The sequence below is a fragment of the Loxodonta africana genome, chromosome 12 (assembly GCF_030014295.1).
Source record: "Loxodonta africana isolate mLoxAfr1 chromosome 12, mLoxAfr1.hap2, whole genome shotgun sequence".
In the NCBI taxonomy this organism is placed as follows: Eukaryota; Metazoa; Chordata; class Mammalia; order Proboscidea; family Elephantidae; genus Loxodonta; species Loxodonta africana.
Genome location: NC_087353.1, coordinates 27491880 through 27509034, shown reverse-complemented (window position 1 = coordinate 27509034; position 17155 = coordinate 27491880).

The following is a 17155-nucleotide window of genomic DNA, read 5'->3' as shown; positions in this document are numbered from 1 at the left end:
AAATCTTAGTATGCTGGATCTGGAAAGACATTCAGTGGTAAACCAACCTAACCCCTGAATTTTTGAGATGAAGAAACCGAGGCACCTGGGGCAGGGGGGGAGGGGCAGGGGGCTGGACAGGATGATTTTCTTTTGATCCCTCCACCAGGTGGTTGATGGTCAACTTTCCTGATGGTCAACTTCTTATTTAAGAAAGGTGCTTAAATCTCCTGTTGCCATCAATTCCATTTGCTCTGTCTCTTCTCCAGCCTGGGCCCCAGGGCAAATAGGTTTGTTCCGCCTCCCACAGTACTTCCACTGTGGTGTGGAACCACCTGTCATATGGCAAGGAGGGGGTGCCTTAAAGAACAAACAATCAGCAGATTGTTGGTTACAGTTGTGCCCAGACAACTGTATTAGTGTTCCTCATGCCATATGGCTGGGGAAATGTGCTGCAGTGAGCCTGGCCCCAGAAGAGCCTGGCGCTTCACCTGTTTCTTCCATCTCAGGATGGGCCCTGCGCCCGCATCCAAAGCTGATACTAAAATCCCGTACAGCAGCCTCTCATAAAACCATTCTCAATATAATCATTAAAGCTGCTGTGTAGTGGGTGCCTGCAACGGGACCAAAGCTTCGAAGATGAAGCCGGTGTTATCATCTCCATTTTAGTGTTTAAAAAACCAGGACTCAGGTTGAGCTGCCTAAGGTCATATATAGTAGATGAGTGTCAGCGCTAAAATCCAAACACAGGTGAAGCTAACTCCACAGCTAAGGCTACCCACAGAAAATGAGATGCTGCCTCTTTCACTTCAGGTTGTTGCTGCCTCCAGGACCTGCCCTCATTCCAAACCACCATTTATTTATTCTTGGGTTCAACTAACCTTCACTGAGTGCCAACACTATGCCAAATGTTGTTTTTGTTAGCTGCCATTGAGTCAGCCCCTAACTCATGGTGACCCCATGCACAATGGAACAAAATGCTGCCTGGCCCTACACCATCCCCATAAGTTGTTCAATAGGGTTTTCATTGACTGCTTTTCAGAAGTAGATTGCCAGGCCTTTTTTCCTAGTCTTCTTAGTCTGGAAGCTCTACTGAATCCTGTTCGGCATCACAGCAACATGCAAGCCTCCACTGATAGAGAAGTGGTAGCTGGGTATGAAGTACATTGGCTGGGAATCGAATCCAGGTCTCCCGCATGGGAGGCTAGAATTCTACCACTGAACCACCATTTCCCTCGTGCCAAACATTATGAAGGCTGAAAAAAAAAAAAAAAAAGAAGAGTAAGACACAGATTCTATCCTTAAAACACTTATAGCCTAATAAAACGGTGTTAACCGTTTATGAAGTGGCTATCATGGCTGATTTTATTTTAATTTCTATAACAATGTTGGAATGTCATTACTGTTACGCTTCATTTTATAGATAAGAGAACAGAGGCACAAAGATATTAGAGTAAGTGGTCCAAGGTCATATAAGTAAAAAGGGCAGTATTCAAAACTATGGCTGTTTCCTTTCTAACACAAAACAGAGTAGGGGAGAGGAAACACACACATAAGCACCTTGAGTGCCTGGCAGAATGTGTTAAGCCCTTTAAAGAAAAGTCACATCAAGTCTCCTTGAGTAAGTGGCATTCGAGTTGGATCTCTAGGCTGGATAACATTTCAACAGATAGATATGTGGTAAAGGAGCATCTGAGTCAGGGGTAGGGAGGTCAATGAGGGCGAATGTGTATGGAAAACAGTAAGACCCCAGTTTGACTGCAGTGATCATGAAGCAGCGAGGTTGGATGGACACACGGGGAGAAGCCACCTATCATTTCTTTCACGCATATGTGCCAGACCCTTACCAGGTGTTTTATATATATTATTATTTCATCCTCTCAACAATGACTCCTAAGGAATACTTTCTTCCCCTCACTTCACAGATAAAAAACTGAGGTTCAAAGAGTTTGGGTAGCTTGCCCAGATCACATAGAGCAGGCTCACTTGCCAAAACTTGTGTTATTCTAACAGCCTTCTCTGTCCCCCAAGATGTGCTGTAAGAAATTATTGGTCCCTTAGACTCAAAGGTCCTCAAGACCATGAACTTAGTCCTAAGTGGCTCTGACTCCCCTGCAGGACCTCGTGCAGGCCTGGGCACACGCAGGCCCTCGGGAAAAGTCATCGACTGTTGGATCAATTCCATCAAGACCTTGTCCTTCTCTTCTCAGGGCCTCAGGGGCATTTATTTTATCACGGGAAACTGAGAGGACAGGGTTAACTGTCTTCCACCACCAACACTCTCAGAGGGGGATTGACAGGTCTTTATTTCTGAGTCAAGTGCATGGTGTTAATGGTAAAATAGCAGGGTCCACTGGGCTAGGGATGGGGGCATTGGTGGTTCAGTGGTAGAATTATCACCTTTCATGAGGGAGACCTGGGTTCCATTCCCAACCAATGCACCTCAAGCACAGCCATCATTCATCTCTCAGTGGGGGCCTGCATGCTGCTATGATGCTGAACAGGTTTCAGCAGAGCTTCCAGACTTAGACAGACTAAGAAGAAAGGCTAGAGATCTACTTCTGAAAATCAGCCAATGAAAACCCGGTGGATCACAACAGTCCTGTCTTAGGCTGAATTCTCCAGAGAAGCAAAATCAGTGAAATATATATATAGAGAGAGAGAGAGATGCATATATAGAAATACTGGTGGTGTGGTGGTTAAGTGCTACGGCTGCTAACCGGAGAGGTCGGCAGTTCGAATCCACCAGGCGCTCCTCAGAAACTCTATCGGGCGGTTCTACTCTGTCCTATAGGGTCGCTATGAGTCGGCATCAACTCAACAGCAGTGGGTTTGGTTTTTTTTGGACTTATATACATACATATATACACACACATATAGAGAGAGAGAGAGAGAGATTTATCTCAAGGAAATGGCTCATGAAGTTGTAGAGTCTGGCAAATCCCAAGTCCATGGATCAGGTGTCAGGCTGGAGGCTTCTCCTGCACATAGCTGCAGGGGCTGATGAACCCAAGATCAGCAGGTCAGATGGTAGGCCACTGGCTCATAGGCTACGGAGGCTGATGAATCCAAGATCAGCAGGTAAGTCAGCTGGCTGCTGGCTCATAGGCTGTGGAAGCCAAACAATCCTAAGATCAACAGGTAAGATGGCAGGCCACTGGCTTAGGCCCAAAGAACCAGAAGTCAGATGATGATGAGCAGGATGCAGGATCCAGAACAAGGGAAAGTCAGTGAGCTTTGCCAGAACATCCATATACATTGGACACAGGCCACCCCCCAGAGGAAACTCCCCTTATAGCTGATTGGCTGATCACATCAGATCACAACACGGAGGTGGTTACATTATATCACAAAATGGAGGATAACTACATCATTACACAACTGCCAGACAGCATCATTACCTACCCACCAAATTACATCATCCATTACACAACTGCCAAACCATTGAGAATTATGGCCCAGTCAAGTTGACACAGACTTAACCATCACAAGCCCAATCTGCAACTGATCTTGGGGATAGTACAGGACTGGGCAGCATTTCATTCTGCGTTGTGCATAGGGTCACCATGAGTCAGAGGCCGACTTGATGACAGCTAACAACAACAACTGGGCTAGGAGTTAGAAGATGTGAATTGTGGCCCCCTGTCTCCACTAACCAGCCGTCAGGCCTTACAAAACTCATTGTACCTCTGTGATGGTCTCTCAAGTTTCCCATCTAGAAACTGGAGTTAGGAAAAAAAAGAAACGAGGAAAAGACATCTGCCTGTTGACAGGGCTGAAGTGAGGGGTTGACAGCAGCTAACAACTAAAATGATGCGTTGCAATAAAGAATCGTGAGAGAACCACGAGGGAGCCCTGGAAGCCTGCAGAAGAAAGTCACCTCCTGGGCTTGCCCAAGTCCAAGCTGAACCCAGATTCATATCTGCAGCACAAAGTGTAAAGAAGGAAACATTGTCTCCCACCCCAGCTTCCTCTTCGGCAACCTTTCTCATTCTCCTGGCCCAGGCCAGCCCCTTCCCACTCGGGCCTCTCCCCTCTCTCTCCCCCTGCCTACTGTGTCGACAGAAAAGCTTCTGCCTCATCACATAGACACCGCAGCCACTGGGCTCTGTTTTCCAAAAGAATTTGCACCCCCAAGTCTTGTCTCCCGTGCTAGAAGCAGGGATTTTGTCCCCAGGAAAAGAAGTCAGGAATCTTCAAAATGGTGACTGAGGTATTTGTGGCATACAAGGCAGAAGGTCAGAAGCCCTTCCGCAGCTCCTGAAATCCCTGTCCACCTTTGCAGACAACAAGTTGTGAGGACAGAACCCTGGGCTGGGCATCAGTGCCCTGGGTCCAGTCCCAATTCAGCCTCTCTTACTCTCTCCTCTCCTTCCTCAGACTTTGTTTCCTCATTTATAAGTTGAGGGCTTGGCCTAGGTGATTTTTAAGTCCCTTTCCGGTCCACTTGTTCCTACTAGCATAAAGCTAAGAGAATTCTCTGGCATTGATTGTTGGCACAGGAGGCACTCGAGAATGTAGTTCAACCGGTATTATGGGTGCATTCAGACCCTCTCGTGCCTCCAAAAAAAGAAAAGTCCTTGTGTGAACTTTCCTCGAAGGATCCCTGCAGAAGGCTTCTTGGGAACAAGAATTAGGTCAACAAATATCTCCCAACACCCACCCACAAGTACTTCTGTAACATGGTCCCTTTATACTTTCAAGTTCAAATATATGCCTGATTAGAACAGTAGAAAATAATTCTTTAAACATAAACTTTTTTTTAACTTAAAAAAAAAGAAATTCCCTTCCTTTTTGTATTTTGGGGAAAAGTCTTTGCAAGGCATAAGACAGGCTTTCTTTTTCCCGAAAAGATTTTACTTCAAGGTTAAACAGCATTTTTCCATAAATAACACGAAAGCTGCGTTCCCTGAGTTGATTTCTTTCAGTTTATACACTGACTAAAATGATGCCCAATTCTACATACAATGTCAGCTCTCTTTGCATAATAACAGCTAATATAGATAATACTAGTCCTTTAACACACACACACACACACACACACACGCAGAGAATTGGGTAATGTCAACCCTGAACTATTACACTATTTTGAAATTATTTTCAACATTTCTTGATTTCACACATCTTCATTGGCAGTTAAGTTACTGTCAAGCTGTATTATCCTGTTGATCTTTTAGTTTGCATATGAGTCTACAATTATCTGTTTTAATTTAGTTTTCTTTGCTGTTGAAGATATTAGTGTTGCCTCTAGCATTCTGGTCACAATAGAGATGAATTATCTATTCTAAAAGAGAACTTCTTCCAGTTTTAGAGATGAGAGGGCTTTTTGAGGTTATCTAGAACTACAGAAGAGGAAGCTGAGGCCCAGAGAGGTAAATGGGTTGTCTAGGGTCACCAGCCAGATGGTGACAAAGGCAGGACTAGAAACCTCTGATATCCTTTCCTCCAGGAGAGTGCTATATAGCACCCACAGAAGTCCTCTCAAAACTTCCATCAAAAAATACCAAAATAGGGCCCTTTGGCTATTCTCATGGGGCCATTTGTCCAAGTCTTACACAGCCTCTCTTCTTTAAGTGAAGATTCTTAGGTCTTTTTCAAGTTGTCTTTACCTCATATTTCCAAACATTAACAGCTGTGTTTCACAGAAGCCAAAGAGTCCCTGTTCTGCCCAACTGTGGGCTTTTTACTGAGTGCTTGCAAGCTGCATCAGCTGCTGAAATTGTCCCAGGCCCTTTCAATGTAACAGAAGTCTCAACCTCTTGTTTAAGGATATCTGGTATACCATGGATTTCAATTCATGCCTGTTGTCCATATACCATTCTGCCAGCTGGTCAGTCCATCTAACAAGAAACTAAACAAGACTCAATTCAGTTGTCACCTTGTGTAAGACTCTTTCCCTAACTACCTCCCCCCCTCCACCCCCACCATCCTGGTTAGGTGTCCCCACACTCTATGAACATGACCATGACCATGACCATGATGGCCTTCTATGGAAGGTGCAGCGAGGAGATGCAAGGTGGGAAAGAGAATTCTAGGTACAGGAAATAGTAAATACAAAGCACAAAGGGAATGGACCTTGGACAAGTAAAGACACTGAATGGAATTCCGTTAGGCTGAGGCAGAGTGTGCCAAGCAATGGTGAGAGAGGAGGGAGGAAAAGCAGGCAGGAGCAGGATTACGGAAAGCCTAGCAGACCATGTTAAGTTTGGATGATATCCCAAGAGCCATGGGGAGCCACTGAAGGGTATTAAGCATCAAGGGACATTTTTTAATTTGTTTAATATTTTTTAAGTTACTAAAATAATATATATTTTTTGTAACAAGCAAAATAATAGAGATGAATTAAGAAAAACCCATTATTTTCTCTCCAAGTCCCCCTCCACTTGTCTCCTGCGATCTCAGATAACTGCTGTTCACAGATTGGTATGTATTCTTCCACAGTTTTCTCTTTTATTTCAACATTTATAGCATACACACACACATATGGGAGTTGGTTGGTTTGCATCTGAAAAAGTATCGTGTGATGCATATTGCTCAGTGACTTAGTTAGCCTAGTCATGTAATGATGACATCTCTCCAACAATAGGCATAGGTCTAAATCTCTCTCTCTCTCATACGCACATGTATTTCTCTGAGAATATATGCAATACATATATAATTTTACATAAGCAAAGTCATATCAAATATGCTGAGTTGTTATTATTTGAATTTTTTTTTTTTTAATTTCTCTTTTCTGCTTGAGCAACTCTTCCTCTGGCAATTATAAAAGAAATAAACTAGAGATAGGCAAGAATGGAGGCTGGGCAAAAGATGGTGACCTGACTAAGGGAGTGGCTACAGAGAAAGTTGCCTGGGACATCCTTGCTAAGCTCTCCAAGGAATAACTTGTTCTGAGGATTGTGAGACACCATGCAATCCTCTAAGGCAGGATGATGCACGGAAGAAAGATGGGTTTTTCAGTAGAATAGAGTTGGGTTCTGGTCCATAACTGGGTAATCCAGCAAATCACTTAAACTATCCGAATCTCAGTTTTCCATCTTTAAAAGGGGATGCTCATCACTACCTCCTAAGGATGCCTGTGAGGATTAAAGAAAGAGCTTTTGTGGAAGGCACTTAATCCCGTGAGGTCCCTGGACAGCACAAACTGACTACTTATCCAAAAGTTTAGCAGTTCAAACCTACGCAGCGACTTCACAGGAGAAAGGCCTGGTAATCTGCTTCCCTAAAAATTGCAGGCAAGAAACCTTTATGGAACAGTTCTGTTCTGAAGTCACGATGAATTAGAATCAACTCAACAGCAATGGGTTTGTTTTGGTTTTCTGGGTTTTTTTAGTTGTGCAGTAGACAATGAGCATACGATTAAAACAACATACATCACTGCCCAACCCAAAGTAGCAGTTCTTCATGAGCTGAACCCCTCCTCGTTTCTCACACCAGGGCAGCCTACACTAGGGCCTTATCTGTACCTTCCAACAGACCTGTCCTGACCCTAGGTCTGTTTCCAGGCTGGCCTCGAGGGGATTGCAGGCAGCCATGCAGGAATCTAGAAATCCGCAAAAGAAAACTTCTCTGTATCTTTGCTTAGGCCTCGGATCCCTTTCCTCAGGACACAGGCAGCCAGTAATCCCATAAACCCTGGAGAGAAAGGACACAACCAGTTTAATTCATTCACTGTGACATGTAAGCGATAAATGACAGATCCTTTCCTAACTGAGAGAACAAAGAGAAAAAAAAATGTGGGTCTTAGGTGACTGAAGGGAAAAGTTAGGGTTCAGCAGAGGCAGGGGGCAAAATCTGGCGGGAAACCGGCTGAAGTGTAAAAAAAAAAGGGGCCTTTTCAAGGCTAGGTCTTCAAACGGTCCAGATCCTGATTCCTAGCACCTGCCAGGTATTTAATAGATGCTTATTGAGTAAGGAAGTCCTGGTGGTGTAGCAGTTAAGAGCTATGGATGCCAACCAAAAGGTTGGCAGTTCAAATCCACCAGGTGCTCCTTTGGAAACCCTATGGGGCAGCTCTACTCTGTCCTAAAGGGTTGCTGTGAGTCAAAATCTACTGGACCACAGTGGGTTTTTGGTTTTTATTGAGTAAATTGGGAAACTATTTAAGTTTGCACATAGCTCTCAAGCTTTCATTTCAATGGGCATTCCTAAGGAAATGATGGTGAGGGGTCAGGAAGTGTGACTGGCCCACTGATAGGAGACATTTTTGGTCACAGGGCAGTGGGCTCTCATGAAACAAAGCACACGTATATAGTTTGCCTCTGATTTGTGTGATGAATCCCAGGTTGGTGGAGGAGCCTTAAGGAGTTGTGGGGAGACAAGCAGACTGAAGGTCAAGGCCATTCAGCCCCTGGCTCTGATGCTTTCAGACTCAGCTTTGGTAACTTGTGGATCAGTGGTCCAGCCCCAAGCTAGATGCTGAGGGGAAACGTTAGAGGAAAATTTTCCTTGACTTTGGGAAAATCAACACACACACACACACATACAGCCTAGGCCTCACTGGAGAAGCAATAGGATAGAAGGGGAGCAAGAGGGAGAGGGGAAGGCAGAAAGAAAGTGAAAAGAGGGAAAGAGTAATGAGAAGAGAGCCCAGTGGGAAAGAAAGGAGAGGGTGAGGAGGGGAGGGGACCACAGCTTCAGAAAGCTTAGGCTAAAGCCAAGCCCAGTCATGAAAAGACAGTAGACATGTGTTCAAGGGCAAATGGTGCCAGGACATGACCTGGGCAGGGTGTCATTGACATAGTCCTGTCCTATAATTTGCTCTGTGATTTCAGCAAGTCTCTCCCCACTCAGGTCCTCATTTTCTCCATCTGTAAAATGAGGCCATTGGTCTAAGACATCTCTGAGGTCACTTCAGCTCTGTATTTATGTCTGTGAGTGGTTCAGAGGTAAATTCCACAAGTAAGGAGCAATGATAAGGCCACCAAGAACAGAGCGGTCAGAGAAGCCTTCTTGAAAAAAACAGAGTTAGAGTGAGCACTGAGACCAGGAAGGCTCAGGAGGTTCCAGGAAGACATTCAAAGAAGGGGAAAGAAAACTTTAGAGAGGCCTCATTGGGGCCTCTTAGCTTCCAAGTGCAGGCCTGCAGCTATGCCTTGAGGCTGGGAGCCGCCAACCCAGCCCCCTGGCAAGCCGGGGCAGCAGCCGGCCAGGGACAGTTTTCTCTAGGCTGCAGACAGCCTGGCTCCAGGCCCACCTCCCGGTGCCCTCGGCCTGACATCTTCTGGGCAGAGCCGTGGTGCCCAGGGAGCCGTGTGGATGGTGTTAGTAAACACGCTTTCTTGCGCCCAGCCTGGCAGGGCCTGTGGGCAGCGGGAGGGCGAGGAGCTGGCAGCTCCCACGGCTGGGCAGGAGGACGGGTGGGCAGACAGGCGGGCGGGCCGCCCGGCATAGCCAAGCCAAGGCCCAGAATGGAGCAGCTGCTCCCGTCGCCATGGAGACAGAGACGGAACAATGAGCAGCCAGAAATGCAGCATGGCCGCCTTGCTCTGCAGCCCCCACACCCCTACCGGGTCCTCACACCTACACACACACACACACACACACATAGAGCCCAGGCCTCCCTGGAGACGCAGCAGGAGGCGGACAAGAGGGAGAAGGAGAGGTAGAGAGGAAGTGAAGACAGGGAAAGAGTAAGGAAAGGAGAGACCAATGGAAAACAAAGGAGGGATGAGAAGATCACATCTTCCTGGCTGCAAAGTTTAGTAAAAATCTCACCCTTTGATTCTGGCTAAAAATACTTTTAAACTAGGCAGCTTTTCCAGGGTCATGTGGTGCCTTGGATTCTTACATAACAGAACTAAAGGGGGTTTCTAATTAGCAAAATGCACCTTGAATCAAATCACCTTTTACTTGGGGAGGGGTAGCTGAGACAGATTTACAGAGCTTTAAGTCCTAGGAAATTAGAAGAATGCTTTTTTTAAACAGACCCAAATCCCATGTAATTCCTGGGAGATAATGTAAAGGGGAAGACAAAAGTTATAGCGACGGTCCAGAAATGAGGAGCCTGAAAAAGATCTGGTCTAGCCCCTCAGGAAGTTGGAGAGAACCTGTTTCCTGAGGCATGAGGAGAACTTGGGGCCTGTGGAGTAGGGAAGCTGGGTAGGTTATCTGGTGTGGTGGTCACTAAGTTTCCATGGTGTAATGGTGAGCACTCTGGACTCTGAATCCAGTGATCCAAGTTCAAATCTCGGTGGGACTTTAGTGATTAGAAACTCTGGTGGTGTAGTCATTAAGTGGTACAGCTGCTAAACAAAAGATCAGCAGTTCAAATCCACAAGGCACTCCTGGGAAACTCTATGGGGCAGTTCTACTCTGTCCCGTAGGGTCACTACGAGTTAGAATTAACTCACTAGCAATGGGTTCCTTTGTGCAAAGTACTGTTCTGAGCACTGATAGAGACATTCATGGAGTTAGCAGGACCCCTGAGAGAGATCACTGGGTCCACAAATTCATCTTTTGAATAGGGTAAGAGGGCACATCCCTGTATAGTTACTCTCCTCACTCACCAATCAGTCACCAGTCCCTCAGCCCCTGATCCTCAGTTTCTATGATGAAACACCAGGACTTGGAGCATCTCCACCTTGGACCATGTCATGGTTTGAATTATGCCCCCCCAAAAATGTGTATATCAACTTGGTTAGGCCATGATTCCCAGTATTCTGTGGTTGTCCTCCATTTTGTGATTGTAATTTTATGTTAAAGAGGATTAGGGTGGGATGTAACACCCTTACTAGGTCACATCCCTGATCCAAAGTAAAGGGAGTTTCCCTGGGGTGTGGCCTGTACCACCTTTTATCTCTCAAGCGATAAAAGGAAAGGGAAGCTAGCAGAGAGTTGGGGACCTCATACCACCAAGAAAGCAGTGCTGGGAGCAGAGCACGTTCTTTGGACCTGAGGTTCCTGCGCTAGATGCTCCCAGACCAAGGGAAGACTGATGACAAGGACCTTCCTCCAGAGCCGACAGAGGGAGAAAGCCTTCCCCTAGAGCCGGCACCCTGAATTTGCACTTATAGTCTACTAGACTGTGAGAAAATCAATTTCTTTTTGTTAAAGCCATCCACTGTGGTATTTCTCTTATAGCAGCACAAGATGACTAAGACAGACCACACTTCAAGGACTGGCAATTATCATCCTAATTTCCATAAAGCTCTTAACCTCCCAGGAGGCCCTTGATCTCTTTTGGCTTTGCCTGATCCCTTTCTGCTTCAGAACAGGTGGATGGCCCCTGAAGGTCTGCTAGACCTTTTGAGTAGAAAAGACGGAACTAGTTGCTAGTTGGCCTCCTAGAGTGTTAGAATTTTTAGAAATTATGGTGTCCACCACCCATCTTCCCAATCTCAGATGCAAAGAAGAGAAAGGGTGTATTTTAAACATCATAGCAATTGAATACTAGAGCTGAAAGGGGAAATTTGTCAAGTAGGACATCCAGTTAGTGCAGGAGTATGCGCAGTGGAGACAGGGTTGAGGAGCTAGAGAGAGTGGAATAAGACTTTGGCCATTCCTCTGGGGATAGAGTTACAAAAGCAGGATGGAGGAGAGACAGAATACCTTGGGAAGGGAGCAGGGGAGGCAGTGGGATACAAACAAACTCTAAAGGGAAGGGAGGGTGCCAAAGCAGGCTGGCAAAGAAAATGGTAGATTGAGTGGCAAGGGGTGCCTTTCAGTCATAAATCAAGTCAGGTACTACTAGGTTCCTGAAACTGCTTTCAAATACTGCTAAGAAATACTAACAACCCATCCTCGGCTTCCCAGCATCTAAAACCATAGACACCACAAAAGAAAAAAGGTAATAGGCATTTGAAGGAAGGAATGAGCACTAGGACCAAGCCAGAGCTCTCCCCCCCAGGCCCAGCCTCTCCCCTCCCCCACCCAGCATCCCTTGGAGGAAGGTTTGTGGAGCTCTGGGAAGCCATCTGCGCTGGCTCAGAAGTGGCGGAGCGGGAATTAAAACCACGAAGGGAAGGATCAGAGAGATACTCTCTCCCCCTCAAGAGCCGCTTTAGTAGATGAAAAAAGCCGGGCGATTTTTAATCATCACAAATTGTTTGAGCCTCTGATTCCATCTCCTCTGAAACCCAGGCTGCCTCCCCTTGTCTCAGGCTCCGCGGGCCTCCCTCCGGTGGGTCCAGAGCTCAGGCAGGGTCCCGGAGCCCCCAGAGCTCAGGCAGGGTCCCGGAGCCCATCTACGTCTCCCTCCCGACTTCCTGGAATCCTGGACCTGTCCTCCCAGGTCCCCGGGCCCAGGCCGAGGCAAGACCGACCCTGCTTATCTAAGGAGATCTGACAAGACTCCAGCCCTGGGGGTATGGCCGCTAGCAAAACATATGGTGCATCGTAAATAGGACTTCCTTTTAGGAAATGAGCCGCTGTAATTAAATCCCCATTCATTTTTTGTAACATACACAGAGAGACAAATAGATCTTTATCCTTTGTAGGCACAGAAGAGAAATGGCTTATATTCTCTGGTGTCAACTCTTATGAGAGGCTCCGTAGATCCAGGTGGAATAAGAACTTCCATGTCTTAAACCCATTCGCTAGCCCGAGCGGGTTATCTTCTCTCCCTCCAGGACTTGAGAGGGAGCGTTTTAAAGTAGAGAATGCATTTGCCCGGAATTTGGACCGAGGAAGTGATCTATCCTTCCCATCCCCAGCATTACACCGAGCAGACTTGAGAACAAAGATTAAATTAGATTTACTTCAATTGGGTTTAATTCAATTCGCTCTGACACAAATGTGCACCAGCTGTAAGCTGGGCTCTGAGCTAGGCACCGTGGAGGGATACAAACAGGAAAAATAAGAAGGAGGCACCTGTGAGGCGGGGAGTGGGAACTTGGCTGACAGGTATGCAAGGCCCAGTTCCACGAGGAAGGGCTGAATGCTGAGAACAGAGCAGTTTGTTCTTACAGGGTATCTGGGAAGTCTTCATGGGGGTAACAGGGCAGAGCTTCCAGGAGGGGCAAGGTTTCCATAAGCAGAAAGTGGAGTAAGAGAGCATGTCCAAACCAAAAACCAACCTATGCTGTGGAATCAATTCTGACTCATAGTAACCCTATAAACAAACAAACAAACAAACCCTGGTGGATTCGAACTGCCAACCTTTTGGTTAGCAGCCATAGCTCTTAACCAATACCCCACCAGAGTTTCCAGTGACCCTATGGGACAGAGTAAACCCATTGCCTTTGAGTTGATTCCAACTCACAGCGATTTCCAAGGCTATAAATCTGTATCCGAGCAGACTGCTACATCTGTCCCCTGCAGAGCAGCTGGTGGATTCCAAAGACTGACCTTTTGGTTAGCGTCTTAAGAGAGTATCCCAGAAAGAAGGAATGGCTTGAGTAAAGTTATAGGAGCAGAAAATTAATCGATATGTTCAAGATACGTCTGGCATTAGAGTCAGAAGGTTCATGGGAGATAAGCTGGCAAAAAGAAGAAACTGGAAATCTCTCTGTCACTGGAACCAAGGAGACCCAGTATTTCATTTCTTGAGAATTGACATTTCTTCCATGAAGTCATCAAACATTTGTTGTCTTGCACGCGGTAGGCAAAAGTTAATTAATTAAATGGTTTTCAAATTGAATAGTATATGAAAAGTGCTAATTTATGTGGTGTGTGGGGTCTCCAAGGTGAAGGAGATCAGGGGTCAGCCTAGAGTCATTTGCAAACCCTCAAAACTGCAAATACCATGGGGCCTTTCCCAGCAGTTATTGCATTTGAAATATGTAGAAAACCACAAAGCTTCTTTGAGATGCAAATGTTGGGTCTTGGCTCACTCGAACAAAATTCAGATTGCTATCGCCACAAATACAAATGTCTATGGAATTGGGGCTTTCAGTGGGGCTTTTGGATGATTGACCCAAAGGAGGCTAAATCCCAGATACCAAAGCTTACTACAAGGTAGCAAGTGTAAAGGCCTTTGAAAATGACACCTAAGATGCTAGGGGAAAAGGCATCTCCACCCGTGGTGATGACAGCAAGCTTTTTGGAAGGGAGGCAGCATCATGTAGTGTTCAAGACTCCAGCTTACTGATGTTGGAATCCCGACTCCAAAGTGTAAGCTGTGTGACATTTGCCAGTTTACTTGACCTCTCTGTGTTCTGGTTTCCTCATCTACAAAATGGGAATACTAGTATTACAGTACCCTCCTAACAGGGCTGTTGTGACAAATTGCATGAACTTAAAACAGTGTGGGTTATTTAAAAAGTTATTTAAGTGCTTGTTGTTAGTATTATTGTTATTGAACAAATGGTATATATGGGTATACAGATACCGTGAGGTGGGGATATACGGAAGCCACCTGACATGAAGAAAATTCTGTTAATTCTTGGCACCTGGACAGATGTCAAAAAAATTAAAAAACAAACTTTCCTTGCAGTCAGTGTTTTTCAAAGGTGAAATGAACCACCTCGGAAAGGAGTGTTCATGTTTGTACCTGACAGGAACATTAAGAAGGTTGCCAAGCATCAGACAAGCAGTTGGACTAGATGGCCTTTGAGGTCCCTTCCAGCCCTGAGAGCCTGTGACCTGCATCCTGTTACGTGGGAAGTCTCCTCCTTGTTTCCCCTCCCCCCAAGACTGTGGCTGTGACTCTCCCTCTAAATATCCTGCCAGAGGGGACTCACAGCACTCCCATCATCCTTTCCAGAGAACGCAGAACACATCAGATGACCAACAGAAGAAACCTACCTGCCCGGATGATTACCTGGAGCTCTGCAGTTCCAGTCACCCTCTGGACCTCGCAACAAGTCCTAATAATGAAAGGGGAAAACAAAGTTGTGGAGTTTTCTTTCTCTTTCTCTTTTTCACCCTCGCTTTCTGCCAATGCATTATCTTTTCCTGTACGCTTATTTAAAGAGTAGGAAACTGAGGCCTGGTATCTTGCCCAACATCGCATACATCTAGTCATTGGCCAAAAAAAATACCTGTTGCTGTTGAATCGATTCCAATCATAGCAACTCTATAGGACCTAGTAGAACTGCCCCATAGGGTTTCCAAGGAGGATCTGGTGGATTCAAACTGCGGACCTTTATGGTTAGCAGCCGTACCTCTTAACCACTATGCCAGTCATTGGCGGAGCTCAAAATAAAACCCAGGCTCCCTTCATTCCTGACCTCGTCTCTTCGGTCTGCTGCTCCCTGGTCTGCAAAAGACTTTCAAGTAGATGAGCCTGATCTGCTCCAGAACAAATATTAGTGGGCCCATTTTACAAAGGAGGAAGCCAAGGCACAGAGAGAGGTTCAGTGGCCCGACCACAGAGATGCCAGTACAGGGTAGAACTGGAATTCCACGCCCTTCACCTGGCACCAAGTCCACACAGCATGCTCACTTGCTCACCTCATTCTCACAGTCAGCATTTCACCACGTTTCCTTGCCACTGGTATTTCCTTTTGCCAAACATCTCAGTTCCAGCCTCCGTCTACTCTTGGACAATCCCTTCTACCTCCTGGACTAGTTCCATGTCTAAGAAACTGCTCCGTCTATAAACTGAATTCCTCATACAGGGTGCACTTATTCACACTTTTCACCCTTTCCCCCCTATGTTACATGGAGTAAAGCGGCGGTTTTCACTTGGATAATTACACTTTGCATTAGTTTAGCACTTTCAACTCCTTACAGCGCTTTCATATATATTACCACGTTTTATCCTAAGAAGCCCATGACATTGACCATATTCTATCTATGCACAATGAAGAAAAGGAGGCACAGAGAAGCCAGGCTCTGGTTCAAGGTCACTCGGCTAATCAAAGGCAGAGTGAGAAGTGGACCTAATAGAATTCTCAGCCCTACAGTCTCCCACTCAATCTTCTACTTTAATTCCTTGTCATGGATTGAGCTTCTTTCTAAATTACATATCACGAAACGTTAATGAAGGGGAAGGTCATTTTGGGTTTGAGGAATGTCAAAATTAACCCATTATTACAGGAGAGGTGGTGCAAATGTTTTGCACTCAACTACCAACTCCAGGTTGGCAATTTGAACCTACACAGCGGTACGTTGAAAGAAAGGCCTCGCAAACTTACAGCCAGGAAAACCCTTCGTAACACATGGGGTTGCCAAAAATCTGAATAGACTCAACAGCAATGAGTTTGGATTTTTGGGTTCTGATAGTCAGGAATGGACAAACTAATCTCAGCTTTGACTCTGGATTTACAACGCTGGATGAGTCACGTGTCTCCAGCTCTCACTTTCCTCACCTGCAAAATGATGGGGTTGAACCAGACCCTCTCTCAAGCTCCTTCTGGGTCAAAGAGTCTATGTCCCTTTCTAAATTTGACTAGTAGAAAATGAGCAATTTTCTTTCCACTTTGGGGATAGACAAAAAAGGAGTAGAAATTCACCGAGAAAGAGCACTTGGGAAAAGCCACTCTTTACCTAATCTTCCAGTCTCCACTGGAATGCCAGGTAAATGATTAAAACGTGAGTGAGCATTGTTCTGGCTTTTTCCATGATACAGTCATTTAATCCCAACACCACTATGTGAAACGTATTCCTGTTTGCATGGGGGAGGCCCATAGGTTTTTAATTCTTCTGTCGGAAACAAAGGCCCTCATTCACTGAACAGTAACTCAAGAGGGTCGTTTCTGCTCTTACCAGTCAAAAAATGTTGTCTGGCCACAAGATCTCATCATTGAACTCAAGCGGCAAAAGAAAGCTCTTTTTACACTGGGTCTCTTTCATACATGGTAAAGACGTGTTTGCATTTTCCTCCCTATGAATAAAGTCTCAGGTTTATTTTATAGGGAAATACATCAAGCCTGAGGTTTTAATGACAAGATAATGAGCAGAGGAGGGCTCTATTTGTTGCAAAAGGGTTTGTGTTACAGAAAACAAAGTGACTTGGCCATTTATTTTTGGAAGAAAGACTTGGCAGCTCCCTTCAATAGTTAGCTGAGCAGTGACTTCACACATGCATAGGACAAATTTCTATCTAATTTCCAAACGTTCCCAGAGAGCCCTCCCTTTGTTCCCAAAGCAGTGCCCAGAAGACATCTAGTTTATGGCACACAATAGGTGAGATAAAAATTTATGGAAGACAAATGTAAAAACCCAAACCAAATCCATTGCTGTTGAAGTCGATGCTGACTCATAGCGACCCTATAGGGGAGAGTAAAACTGCTCCACAGGGTTTCCAGGAAGTGGCTGGTGGACTCAAACTGCCGACCTTTTGGTTAGCAGC